The sequence below is a fragment of the Equus quagga genome, chromosome 1, assembly GCF_021613505.1.
Source record: "Equus quagga isolate Etosha38 chromosome 1, UCLA_HA_Equagga_1.0, whole genome shotgun sequence".
NCBI classification, from domain to species: domain Eukaryota; kingdom Metazoa; phylum Chordata; class Mammalia; order Perissodactyla; family Equidae; genus Equus; species Equus quagga.
In genome coordinates, this window is record NC_060267.1 from 62497103 (window position 1) to 62509616 (window position 12514).

The 12514-nt window shown below is 51.8% G+C and overlaps 1 protein-coding gene across 1 annotated transcript in view; it reads left to right on the plus strand.

Annotated features, from left to right (window-relative positions):
- The window catches only part of TMOD1 (tropomodulin 1), an 81689-nt gene that overhangs the window by 816 nt on the left and 68359 nt on the right, over nt 1-12514 (plus strand). The window lies entirely within an intron of this gene.

Consider the following 12514-nt stretch of genomic DNA (forward strand, 5'->3'; position numbering starts at 1 on the left):
CCACGGCCCGGTAAGCCCCCCACCAGGCCAAGGGTCCCCCTCGCGCTCTCGGGGCTCCCTGCCCCCGCGCCGGGCCCCAGCCATATCTGGGCAAAATATTCAGCTGTCGCCGCCGCCGCCAAGAGGGACTGAGCGTGGCTCCCTCTATAAATAGCCGCCGCCTCGGGTTGCCTCCGGGGCTGGGGAGCCCGGGTGTCGGGGTCCGGAGCCCGGCGTTCCGGTCCGTGCCGCCCCGCGCGCGTGGCCGTGGCCAGGGCGCCCTCCTCTCTGGACCCCGGCGCCGCGTCTGTAAACGGAAGGACCTGGGGGCCCTCGAAGAGCATCGCCGAGGGCCGGGGTCCTGGCGGAGAGGGCGCCCCCGCCGCCTGCTCGACCCCAGCGCAGCGGGGCTCCGCGCCCCCGGGCGCTCGGCTGGTGCAGGTGCCCGCCCGAGCCCGTCACGGAGGCGCGGCCTCCCTCCCGCTGCGGAGAGACCGGGGAGGGAGTAGGGGCGGACGCGCTCGTGTGGACGTGGAACCCGGGTTCGGGCTGCGCCTGTTGGTAGCAGGAAAAGTTTCCCAAACCACGGGAGATGGCGAGGTTTAAAGCACCACCATACACGCGTTTCGCGCCGAGGTGGAGCGAGAAAGAGCCTGTAGGCAGGAGCCCTCTCGCTGTCCCCAACTCACATGGTGGACATGGCAAGCCCCCTTCCTTCTCCAGGCCTCGGTTTCCCCGTTTGTAGGGTGGGGTTTGGTTCTGGCGATGGAGCTAGGAGCCGGCCGAGAGAGCAGCAGGGCGCGCTTTGACCGCCGGCGCTCCCCTCACCTGTTCCCGGCTCCGGGCCCGGGACGCTGGGGGCACAGCCGCGCACATCGCGAGGCGTGGTGGAAACCCGAGACTGGCGAGCGCTCTGACTCAGGGGTCCTGCTCGGACCTACTAGGCCCCTCGGGATAGCCTAGGCCGTGCACCCCCAGGAGGCGCGACCCCCGGTAATTATGGGCATCTCTCTCCGGAGCAGCCATCGCTTTCGTAAAGTAGCATGTGACTCAAACAGCTTTAGACCCAATGAACTAGGCTGGGCCAGAGGCTCCAGTCCAGCTGCTCCCTGGCCTCAGTTCCCCATCTATACAGTGCCTATGATGCGACCTCGGAGCCCTCCTGCTATTACCGACCCTGCACTTGGCCTTGACCTTCGCCCTCCCAGATTCTTAGAGATGACCTGGCCCACCCCTTTCCGCATCCAAATTACAAAAACAGACCCTAACTCAGGTTCTGGCCCCTCAGCCGGAGTACCCGGAAAATCTCTATCTTTCTCTCAGTGGTGACAGCCATTTTGTTCTCCATGAAGGGTCCCAGAACCCCCTGCTCAAGGTCACAGCTGTTGGAAACCCCAGGAGGTCTGTAGTCCCCACCAGCTTTCTCATCTCTCTCCTGACACTTCCTGCTGCTCAGGCAGGTCTTGGGGATCTGTGGGCACCCCACCAATGCCCCCGCTTCTCTGATCTGCTGCTGTCCAGGACTTTCGCGGCTCAGACCATAGCACCCTCGTCCTGAAGTTTCATTTTTGTTTCTACTTTACTTTCTATTACTCTATGCTTTCTCTAAAGCCATCGCAAGGCCTCATAGATAGAATTAAGGGAAAATGGAGACAAATAGTAAGGTTCTCATTAATTCGAGCCACGTCACAAATATGCAGAGAGTGAAAGCACAGAACCCTGTCACTTCAGTATATTAACTCTCTTGAATGAGCCAGGCTTGCAAAGACACATATAGATGGTCTTGGCCCTTGAGTTCCTCCCAGCCGGAGTGGAAAGCCAGTGTCCTCTAAAAATAGCCTCCACCCCACCTTATCAGAGTCTCACACCTGCTCCCTCCTCCGGGAGGGCTGCTGCCTGCACGACAGCTGACAACAGGGAGCGTGTCCTGGAGCTCTGAGTAGCAGGAGGTGGACTGGCCTGGAGGTTAGGACCCCTGCCTCCAGCCCTAGCTCCGTCACCCCCTTAGAGTGACCTTGAGCTGTGAGGGGAAGGGCAAGATGGTCTCCAGTGGACCTGGAGTCCAGAGGGCTCCGAGTTTCCCTCGGAAGACATTCTAGCATGAGAAAAGTGAAGGCACGACATGCAGGGGAAGCCCCTGTGTAGGGGAGGGCGAGAGTGGGAGAAAGGGGCTTCCCAAGGGCCAAGGGAGGAGAGAGGCCAGCAGTGCCGTGCTGTTTGCTGTGGAGAGACTGTGGCCATGAGGACTGGGAAGCGGACTCCAGGCTTGGCAGGTGGTCTCGGGCGACTTTAACCAGAGTATTGCAGAGGGTCCAAAAATGGGATCTGCCACTGCCTTACCGGGACCAGTGACCCAGCCTGTCTGACTGAGCCTCGGTTTCCCCCTCTGTACAATGAGGATAAAATAGCCCCGTTTCATAGAAGATGCTGTGGGGACTGAGTGAGAAGATGCAGGGAAAGCCCTTAGCCCAGTGCTTGGTACCCGCAATGGTGTCATTAGGTTTAGTGAGGGGGAGAGGCAGAAGCTGATGGGAGCTGAAGCCATGGAGCCAGAGCCTACAACTCTTCTGCAAGCTGGGATGAGAAAGGAAGGGAGAAGGAAGGTGGTAGGAGCTGGAGGCGGGGCCCAGAAAGGAGGCAGGTGTTTCTGGGATGAGGAGTGTGAGAAGAGAGGGGGGAGGGCTGGTGAGGAGGATGACAGGAGCCCCTGGGGGTGTGCACACAGGAGGACTGAGGGCCCTCCTTGATGACCTGCTGACTGCCATGGGCTCTAGAATCACATTCCTCTAGAATCAGGCCGAGCAAAGAAAGGGTAAACTGAAGCCGATCCTGGCTCAGACTCGAGTGTCCCCTTGGCAGCCTTCAGCATCTGCGAAGGGGTAGTGAAGGGCCATGCAGGGTAGTTTGCCTCTGCCCAAGGGCCTCGTGACCTTGGCTTGCTTGTTTCTGAAGTGACATCATCTATTGATGACTCTCACTGAGCCCAGTCATAATGGCCTTTTCCAGTCAATGTTTTGATTTTTCGGTCTTACTAATGGACCAGCCAGGCTGCCAACATTTCTAAACAGGCCAGTTCCCTTCTCACTTAAAGGCAGAACACCAAATAGATCGATTATTTGGCTGCTAGGAGCCATTATCAGTTTAAAGCCACAGGCTTGTCTCTATGGAAAAATATGAATCACATAGCATAATTCTGGGCCATTTCCTCTCTTTTGTTTTGTAAAATCCTCCTTCGGTTCATCACGATAGGATCTGACTCTCTCTGCTCTTCGTGATAAGGAAGAGTGAGCTCACTGGAGTCAGCCCAGGACAGGCTGGGAGGCTTGCTTCACGGAAGGAGGCGCTGGGTCCTGTCTGATCTGAAAAACTAAGCGAACGAAAGCATTTCTTTTGTTGCTCCTTTTCTTAAATCCTTTTGTTTTTCTCTCCGAGAGAAACAGCTGTGTCAAAGGGCTGGACATCACTGTGCATGAGAGGAAAGTGGGAGAGAGCGGGAGGCCAGCTCAGCCCGTGTCCCTGTCTCAGTTCTCCTCAGTCCCCAGCCTGAGCCACCACTCACTCTGGGACTTCTAGGGCTGTGACCCCAGGGCCGTTCCTGGAGGTGATTCTGGTGGGTGATGAGGTTTGCTCTCCATGCCCCTGGGAACCCAGGGAGGGAGACGTGCCTTGGCCTCACTCAGCCTCCTTCGTGGACTCATCTCTTCTGCCCATCCTTAAATGTTGGTGCCACTCTCAACAACCCTACTCTCTTTTCACCACATACCCTCCTACAATCCCATTTACTCCCATGACTCCAACCACCCCTTATAAATTCACAACTCCCAAATTCGTGCATCCAGCCTGGACCGCCCTGCTCAGCTCTAGGCATCGACGACTCCTGCCAATTGGACAAAGCCCACAGGGCATCCCAAAGGCACTTCACACCCGACAGGCCCAGGCTCACCACCCAGTCCTCCTCTGTGTCCCCATCTTGGTTAACAGTAACACCATCCACCCGGGCACCAAGCCAGAAACCTCCCTTCCCTTTGCCACCCTGTTCATTCGGTCAAGAGTCCAGTCAATTCTACCTTCCTTCGTATCTCTTCTGTTCATTTCTATTCCGCAGTCACTACCCCAATGGAGGACTTTGCATCCTCCTCTGAGCTCATGTCAGAGCCTCTTCAAAGTGTTTCTGCCTCAAGTCTTCTCTTCTTCCATGCTGCTGTTAAAAGATCTTTATGAAATGTAGCTATGACCCTGTTATTCCCCTCCCTTCAGGATTCCCTATTTCATACTGGATTCCTTAGCAGGGAACACCAAGACCACCTAAGATCTGGCCCAACCCACTTCTCCAAGACCACCTCCTAGCAGTCCCCCCAACTCTCCTTACCTTCTGTCATGGTGCCTTTGTGCCTCCCTGCCTTTGCCCCTGCTGTTCCTCTCTCCCTTCTCAACGTGGCGAACTTGTAACCATCCTTTAAATCAAAGCTCTTCGCTGCCTCACCTGAGCTCCCACAGCCCCCTGCATGGACCTCAGAGAACCAGGCATGGTGTGTTCGAAATGGAATCATGTCCTTATCTCTGGCTACGCTGAGAGCTCCTTGAGGACAGTTGATGGCTCATTTATTTCTCCTTCCACAGTGTCCAGCTTGGAGCTCACCTCTTGGTGTAGTGCAAGTATTTATATTTTAGTAAACGACTGACCACTGAATGAATGAATGAATGAGTAAAAGATTAAGGAGAGGAAAGCCCTGTGATAACCATGACAGTCACACATCAACCAGATCTGTAACGTGTCCCCATGCCACCATACACCAGCTCCACAAGGGCAGAGACCACACGTGATCTGCTCCCCAGCGACTCCACAGCCCTGTCAGCCCCATCACGGTAAACAGAATGAACCCATGATCTCGTTTGAAACTCACAGTACGCCTGTGAGGGAGGAAGGGCAGGTATGATTACCTCCTTTTTGTAGAGAGGACAGGGAACCCCAGTAGGGATTGGTCCAGGTCATCCCCTGGAGTGTGCGTTCCCGAACAACCAAGGTGCTCTCCAGGCTCTGTGGACCTGTGAGGCGGGAGTCCTTGTATTCCGTACAACACTACTCTAACATTTGCATCTCGGGACCTTATTAAAAATGCAGATTCAGGCTCAGTAGGCCTGGGAGGGACCTGAGAGCCTGAATTTCTAATAAGCTCCTTGTTTCTATAAGCCCCAATAAGCTTAATAATTCCTAATAAGCTCTAATAAACACATAAAAATGTGATGCTCATCCTAAATACACAGACCACCGTACTTTAAGCACCAGATGAGTACTAGTTATCTCAGTTTTCTGTTGGCCATTGCTTAAAAAAATAGTGTTTTCATTAAAATCTACAAATGAATTCATTTAAACCCTGACTCAAAGGCTCTTTCTGGTCTTCTTTTTATGGGGCACGTGACAGGGGCTTGAAGAACACGATGGAGGATACTGGGGTGCAGCATGTGGGCAAGGCTCCAAGAACAGGATGCACTGGTGATGGAGACTAGCGATGGGACACGTGATTGGGGGCGGGGCATGCAGTGGGGCACGTGGCCGGAGCACGGTGGACAACAGGACAAGGCCCCAGAAACTGCCTGGTGCTGGAAGGGGCAGGCCTCGTGGCAGTGGGTTATTTCCACCTTCCTCCGCTTTCCCACCTTCTCCCTTATGTTCTGGAGAACTTTAAGCCGAGACAGGGCTTTCAAGTCAAACTGCCCCATTCCTGGCCAGCCTAGAGCCTCCCCTGAGGAGCTCCAGCTCCTGTGTCTGATTGTCTTTTTCAGTGCACGTGGCTGACAAGGTCAGTATCTGAGCCCAGGATGAGTGCCCGGCCCGGGCTGGGTGGAAACCTGGAGGCCTGCCTCAAAACTGCTCAGAAGAGAAGGGAGAAAGGGGCCCTGAGGACGGCCTTCCTCCACACAAACCCGGGAAGATGTAAAAAGTCAGACTGGATGGCAGCATCCCGTGCGTTTGTTTATGGTTTTTATACTGCGTTCCACTTACACCATTACAGGGGTTTGAGATGGCTTAAAATAAACCCGCACAGACAATTAACTAAGAAAAGAAACAAAGAAAGAGCAGAGCAGTTGAAAATTAGGATCCTGAAAATCCTTGGGAATCTGGACCCTTGCTCCAGGAAAATGAGCATATCCATACACATGACAGTTTGCATAGTGTCTCAGTGGGTGCATGGATCCCCCTGAGGCCCTTCAAGAGCCCAGGAGATGAATGCCCAGCACAGAAAAAGGGGAGAAAATTATGCCAGCGTCCTGGCTGAAGACGGCAGCTGTATTTGGACACTCAAGTCAGCTCTGGGAGGAATCGTGACAGCCAAGGGGAAAGGGAGACAAGATGAATTGGAGAACACTTCATGTCCAAGAAAAAAGAACACCAGTCTTTCAGGAGATAGAATTGTTTTTTTAGCTGTTACTCTCAGAGTATTTTGCCAGGATGGGACACCGGATGGAAGGCATTTAGTGTAGCAGTTGAGAGCATGGACTTTGGCGACCACCTCCCTGGGTTCAAATCTAAGGCCTGCCAGTTATTGGCTTGTACGCTCAGGTAACTTTTAACTCCCTTGTGCCTTAGTAGATGGGGAACATCTATAAAGTGGGGTCGTCATGGGGACTAAAGAAGTTATTATATGTAAAATGCTTAGACAGTTCCTGGGACCTTGTTAGCGTAGAGTCGGGTGAGCTGTTATGGGAAGGCAGCCTGGAGGAGTGATAATGAGTACAGTCAGGTTGCCTGCCTGGATTCAGATCCCGTCTCTACTGCTTAATAGCTTTGTGACCCTGGACACTTACTAGGTTAGATCGTGTTTCCCCAAAAGTCCTGTCCGCCTGGAATCTCAGAATGTGAATGTTCTCTGGAAATAGGATCTTTGAAGTTGTGATTCATTAAGATGAGGTCACACTGGATTAGGGTGGACCCTGAATCCAAAGACTGGTGTCCTTATGACAAGAAGAGAGGCCATGGACAGGGAAGAACACCTTGTGACGGTGGAGTCAGAGATCAGAGGGGTGCAGATACAAGCCAAGGAGTGCCAAGCATTCCTAGCTTTGCTAGGAGAGAGGCGTGGCCCATCTTTCTCCCTCAGGGCCTCCAAGAGGAACCAAGCCTGCCGACACCTTGATTTCCAATTTCTGGCCTTCTGAACTGCAATCGAATATGTTTGTGTTGTTGTAAGCCATCCAGTTTGTGGTCATTTGTGACGGCAGCCCTGTGAACGGACAGTCAGATTCCTGCACTTCAGTTTCTTCATCTGTAGAACGGGAATAGAAAGTACCTACTTCGCAGAGTTATTGAGATTGCATGAAACAATCCATGTAAAGAGCTTAGCACCGTGCCTGGTATGCAGTGCGTACAGAATAATGCTTGCGTTATTATACATTACGTATTATATAATTATATATAGTATAACAAGGTACAGTGATATAATGGGCAATAACAGCCTCGAGGATGGTGTTAATAGTATTCTATTGTATGTCTACACTTTACTTTATTTACTCAATGCCCTTTTGAGGAACTTTAAGGTGGTTTCCAGTTTTTTGCTAATATAGATAATAATCAGATAATTTGCACATGTATCTGTGTAATTGAGTGAGTAAGCTGGTAGGATAAATTCCTAGAAGTGGAATTGCTGAATCAAAGGCTGTGTACGCTCGGATGGATATGGCTTAACTGACCCTGGAAGAGGGTGCGCCGAGGCGCCCTTCTGCTCCCAGCGAGGACGCAGGTCTCTACAACCTGTGAGCCCCAGGAGTGCTCAGACGTTTTCATCTCTGTTCCTCTGATAGATGAGAACTCATGTCTCATTTCTCAATCTGCTTTTCTATAATTATGAGTGAATATCCTTATCTGTTCATAGGCTTATTAACCATTTGTATTTTTATGTAAATTTCCTGTTCCTTTCCTTTTCCTACATACGTGTAAGCTACTAAACATCCTGGCTTAACCCAGCCTCCCTTAAATGTGCTCCGAACACTGACATTAGCCCACAGTCGGGCAAATCGTCTAACACGAAGGCTAGTTTATAATGAAGTGTTGAGTATCTCATGTAATTTATTGAATACTGAACTGAGAGTGACAAACAGAATGGCTGCCTGGGTGCAGAATGGGTGTCAGTGTGTCGGCTGCTCACCCTCGTGACCGCGTGGTGACCGGGAGCTGTCGCTGCCCAGCATCACTGGAGAGGATCACACCACATGTGGCTCGCCCAGGAAAAGATCAAAATTCAAAACCGGAAGTGCAGTTTCTACTGAATGCACATGACTTTCGCACCATCATAAAGTTGAAAAATCATAAATCAAACCATTATAAATTGGGGACCATCTGTAATAATAGTAGACATTCATTCATTCGTTCAACAAAACTGCCTTCTCACGTGAGAGGTGAGGGGCTTCGTGTTGGACCGTGAGAGACAGAGGAGCTGCCATCGAGCAGCTTTCAGTCTTGGGTGTGGAGGGTGCAATAAGACGATGCCTCTGTTGGCAGAGGCCTCTCTGCAGGCCTCTCCCATTTGCACTAAGGTATTTGGGGGGCTGGAACCCTTCTCAGCCCTTTTCAGGTGTGGAGAAAGATGGCCTGGAAGAGGCAGAGGCTGGTGAGAGCTCATGGCAGTTGCCAAGAGCCAGGGAGAAGGAGCCACAGAGCGGAGTGTGGCATGGTTTGTAGGGCAGCTGGGATGGGAAGATGGTTTCATAGTCTTTTCCTGGAACCCTGCTGCTCACAGTGATTTGTGTGGTGACTCAAACACCATGATGACCTCAGGAGATGCAAAATGAAAACACACCCTGGTGCATGCAGGCACACGCACACGCGCCTTTCTAATTTAAGACGTTTGACAACTTTGACCTGTGGACCTTCGAGGCTCAGTGTGTCCTGGGATGGAGTGCGTAGCAACTGCAGAGAGTGATGCAGTCGAATGCTGTGTTCAGTTTCCCTGCTTCTCTCAGAAGGTGCTTTCCCATATGACTAAGACAATGAGGTCAGCCAGGGAAAAATAAATGTGAACAGGCCAGAAAACAAGTCTTTTAAAGATAGCTGGTCTCTGAGTCCCCATCCTCTGTACTCAGTGGCCCCAAACATGTCTTTCATAATAGAATCCATCCTTGACGGGCCTTAAATCTCATCTGTCAACTCCCAGCAACCACTCTCAGTTGAGATGTCAACCTTCTCCAGGAGACCTCACCTAGGACTCAGTCATATCTGCTCACATGACGGCTGTGACAGGTGCTCACCACCTCCTGAATCAGCCTAGTGCCTCCTTGGGCATTTTTTTATTGTTAGAAAGTTCCTTGTGCTTGTGGGAAATCTACACCCTGACAGTCTCAGTATATTGACGTCTTCTGCCCTCTGGCAGAAACACTTCTGTTTCTTCATCCCCAGGTCAGCCCATTAGAGGTTTGCAGAGTGTGACATGTTCCTGGTCCTTCAACTATTCTTCATGTGACACTGTGCTCCCCTTCTCAGGACTCAGCACCACTCGAGAGAGAGGCCCAGTTCACAGAAGAGGCCACCCACATGGCCGATGGGCGTCAGAACTGTGCTCAGCATCACTAGTGATCAGGGAAATGCACAATGAGCTACCACTACCCAAACGCCATAATGGCTAAAATGAAAAGTACTGACGATACCAAGAGTTGACAAGGATGTGGAGCAACTGGAACTCTCACAGATTGCTGCTGGGGTGTAAAAAGTACAATTACTTTGGAAAACTTCAGTATCTACTGAAACTAAATGTATGCCTACTCTATGACCACCAATGCTACTGCAGGGCACATGCCCAAGAGAAATAAGTGATTTTTTCTACCAAAAGACATTCATAGCACTATTTATAATTATCAAATACTGGAAATAACTTAAATCGTCCACTAACAGTAGAGTAAATAAATAAATTATAGTCTAATTCATATAATGGAATATTACACATCAGTGAAAAAGAAGGGACTGCTGCTAACACACAACATGGGTGAATCTCACAGATGTAATGTTGAGTGAAAGAAGCCAGACGCAAGAACACACTCACTGTATGTTTTCATTTGCATGGTGTTCAAAACCAGTCAAAGCCAATCTGTGGTTTTAAAAGTCAGAGTAGTAGTGACCTTTGAGGGAGATGGAGTCGGGGGCAGTGTACAGGAGAGCCTTGTGGTGGGCTGGAGATGTCCTATATCTTCATCTGAGTGGTATTTACATAGATGTAGACATATGGGAAAATTCAGTGAGCTGTACTCGTTAGACTTGCGCACTTGACTGTGTATAACCTATGTCTTACTAAAGAAGAGAAAAATCCCCCCCCACCCCCAGTGAAGGGGGAGGCCCATGTTGAGCTCCAGTACAGAGCCGAGCAAGGCTGTCAACCCCTTGCTTTGGCTGCTGCACTGTTCTCAATGCAGCTGAGGTCGCATCATAACTTTTGGGGCCAACGCCTCACACTGTTGACGTACGTTGGGTGGACAGCCACTTGAGAACCCCCAAATCTTTCTTATGGCTGCTCAAGCGTGTCCACCCATCCAGCATTTGTAGGGTTGGCCTGTGGGCTGGAGCGTCGTGGGACTGAGGAGAGGGGAGGACCCAGCAATCTGAACGGCACCTCCTTTGTCTCATTCCCCTTCACAGCACCCCTGAGAGCCATGTGTTATGCTCTCATTTTCCAGATGAATCCGTTCACCTCAGAGGCACTAAGTGACGTACCTGAGGCTGCCCAGCCCGTTAGAGCCAGGCAGGGGTTTTGCCCAGGTCCGCGCAACCCCTAGTCCAATCTTTCGCCTCTCACCAGGCTGACCTGAGACAAGACCTCATGTGTAAAGTGGGGCTAACGGCCCAGCTTGTCCCCCCTGATGGTGGAGGAAGAGACCATGTGTGTGACACCACCCCAGGGACCTCTGTGTGAGTCTGATCCTCCCAACTTAATTATAAGCTTCCTGAGGTTAAGGACTGTCTCACTAATTTCTGTTTCTTCCACAAAGGCCCACCACACCCTGCACATAGGGAGTGCTCAATAAATACTCACCCAGTGAATTAGATTATGGAAACTGAGATCCAGAGAGGTACAGCAACTTGCTCAAGGTCACCTGGCAATTCCTCCACCAAAGTCAGGATTTGTAACCAGGTCCCCTGACTCCCATCCCAGTGCTCCTTCTGCCATTGGCCCCAGCTTCCTGTAGACCCCAGAGACCAGAGATTCCAATGGGTTGGAAGATACTAGGGAGGAAAAGGACCATCCTTGCATCCCACAAGGCTGCATCTGGCCGGGGCCTTCAGAGTGTGTGTCCTGGGAAGGAGGCTGGGAACAGGTTGCAGGTTGTGTGGTTGTTCTTCTCTCAGAAGGACCCTATGCTTGGCCGAATGCTCTGCAATCAGTTTCTAGAAATTCGGAATTTTATCTTAGGGTGTATATTTTTAAGTGAAGTCTCATGGACAGGGGAGCATGCAGCAGGGCTTGGAGACTCATCCCACGCAAGTCCCACCTCCTGCTGCCTCTCTGCTTCCTGAGATGGGTTCTTAGACCCCAGCTGCCTCGCCTCCTGGCACCTCCAGCTGCCACCAGACTCCACCTCCCACCCCAGCCCAGCTGCCGCTGGAGCTCTCTGCCCTGGTGCTCAGCTGGCAACTCTGCAGGGCAAGCCTCCCAGCCATTGCTGATCCAGGTGCCCATGGACCTGGCACAGAGGTTGCAATGCCCTTGGGATCTCCTGTCTCCTGCCTGCTGCTGAAAGGAGAGATGCCTGGCTTGACATCTGGGGTCACGTCTGTCCCACATCTGGCAGGGGAGGGAAGCTGGCAGCCAGTAGACTTGGCGTGCATGCTTTGAGTTGCAAGCACCTGTGCGATCACGACATTAAATAATAAAAAAGAAAACACTATGACAGATCAAGAAAGAGACCATGAGAGAAAGAAAAAACTTTACATCTTGGTACCTTTAATGGTGCTTTTTCTTATTTTTGAACAAGAGACTCCAAAGTTCTATTTTGTGGACCTGGCAAGTTCTGTAGCCGGTCCTGCCTGGGAGAATCTTCCAGGAGGCCAGGGTGAGAGCCTGGGCCGTCTGCAGGGGCTCTCTGGGGAAGGAGCCTGCAGGGGATTCAGGCCTCTGCCCCCCCAGCTCTCTCCCTCTCCGTCTCTCCTCCTCTGCGCTCATCTGTCTGGATCCCATCACAGGGACAGCACGCCAAGGCACACTCCCTTCTTGCCCTGAGGGAGCATGAGCGTGGTCGTTGTTTATAAACTGCAAAGGTCTCTGCACATGGAGTGGCTCTTGCTATAATTACTGCGTCACATTTTATGACCCCATTCTAAAATCTAACATCAGGGAAGTTAAGCCCCCCAAAACTTCCACTGCCCACTTGTCTGCCCCTTCCACACTCTACCTCGCCTTCTGGCCCCAGCCAAGGATCGGTTGACTTTCCTGGCCGGGGATAGAATTTGGTTGTCCACCCTGCCCCCAGGGTCTGTTTCCCTGATGACACTTCACTGTGACCTCAGGCACACGTGTACGCTGAGCCAGGCCAGGGCCACTGAGGTGGGCGGCTG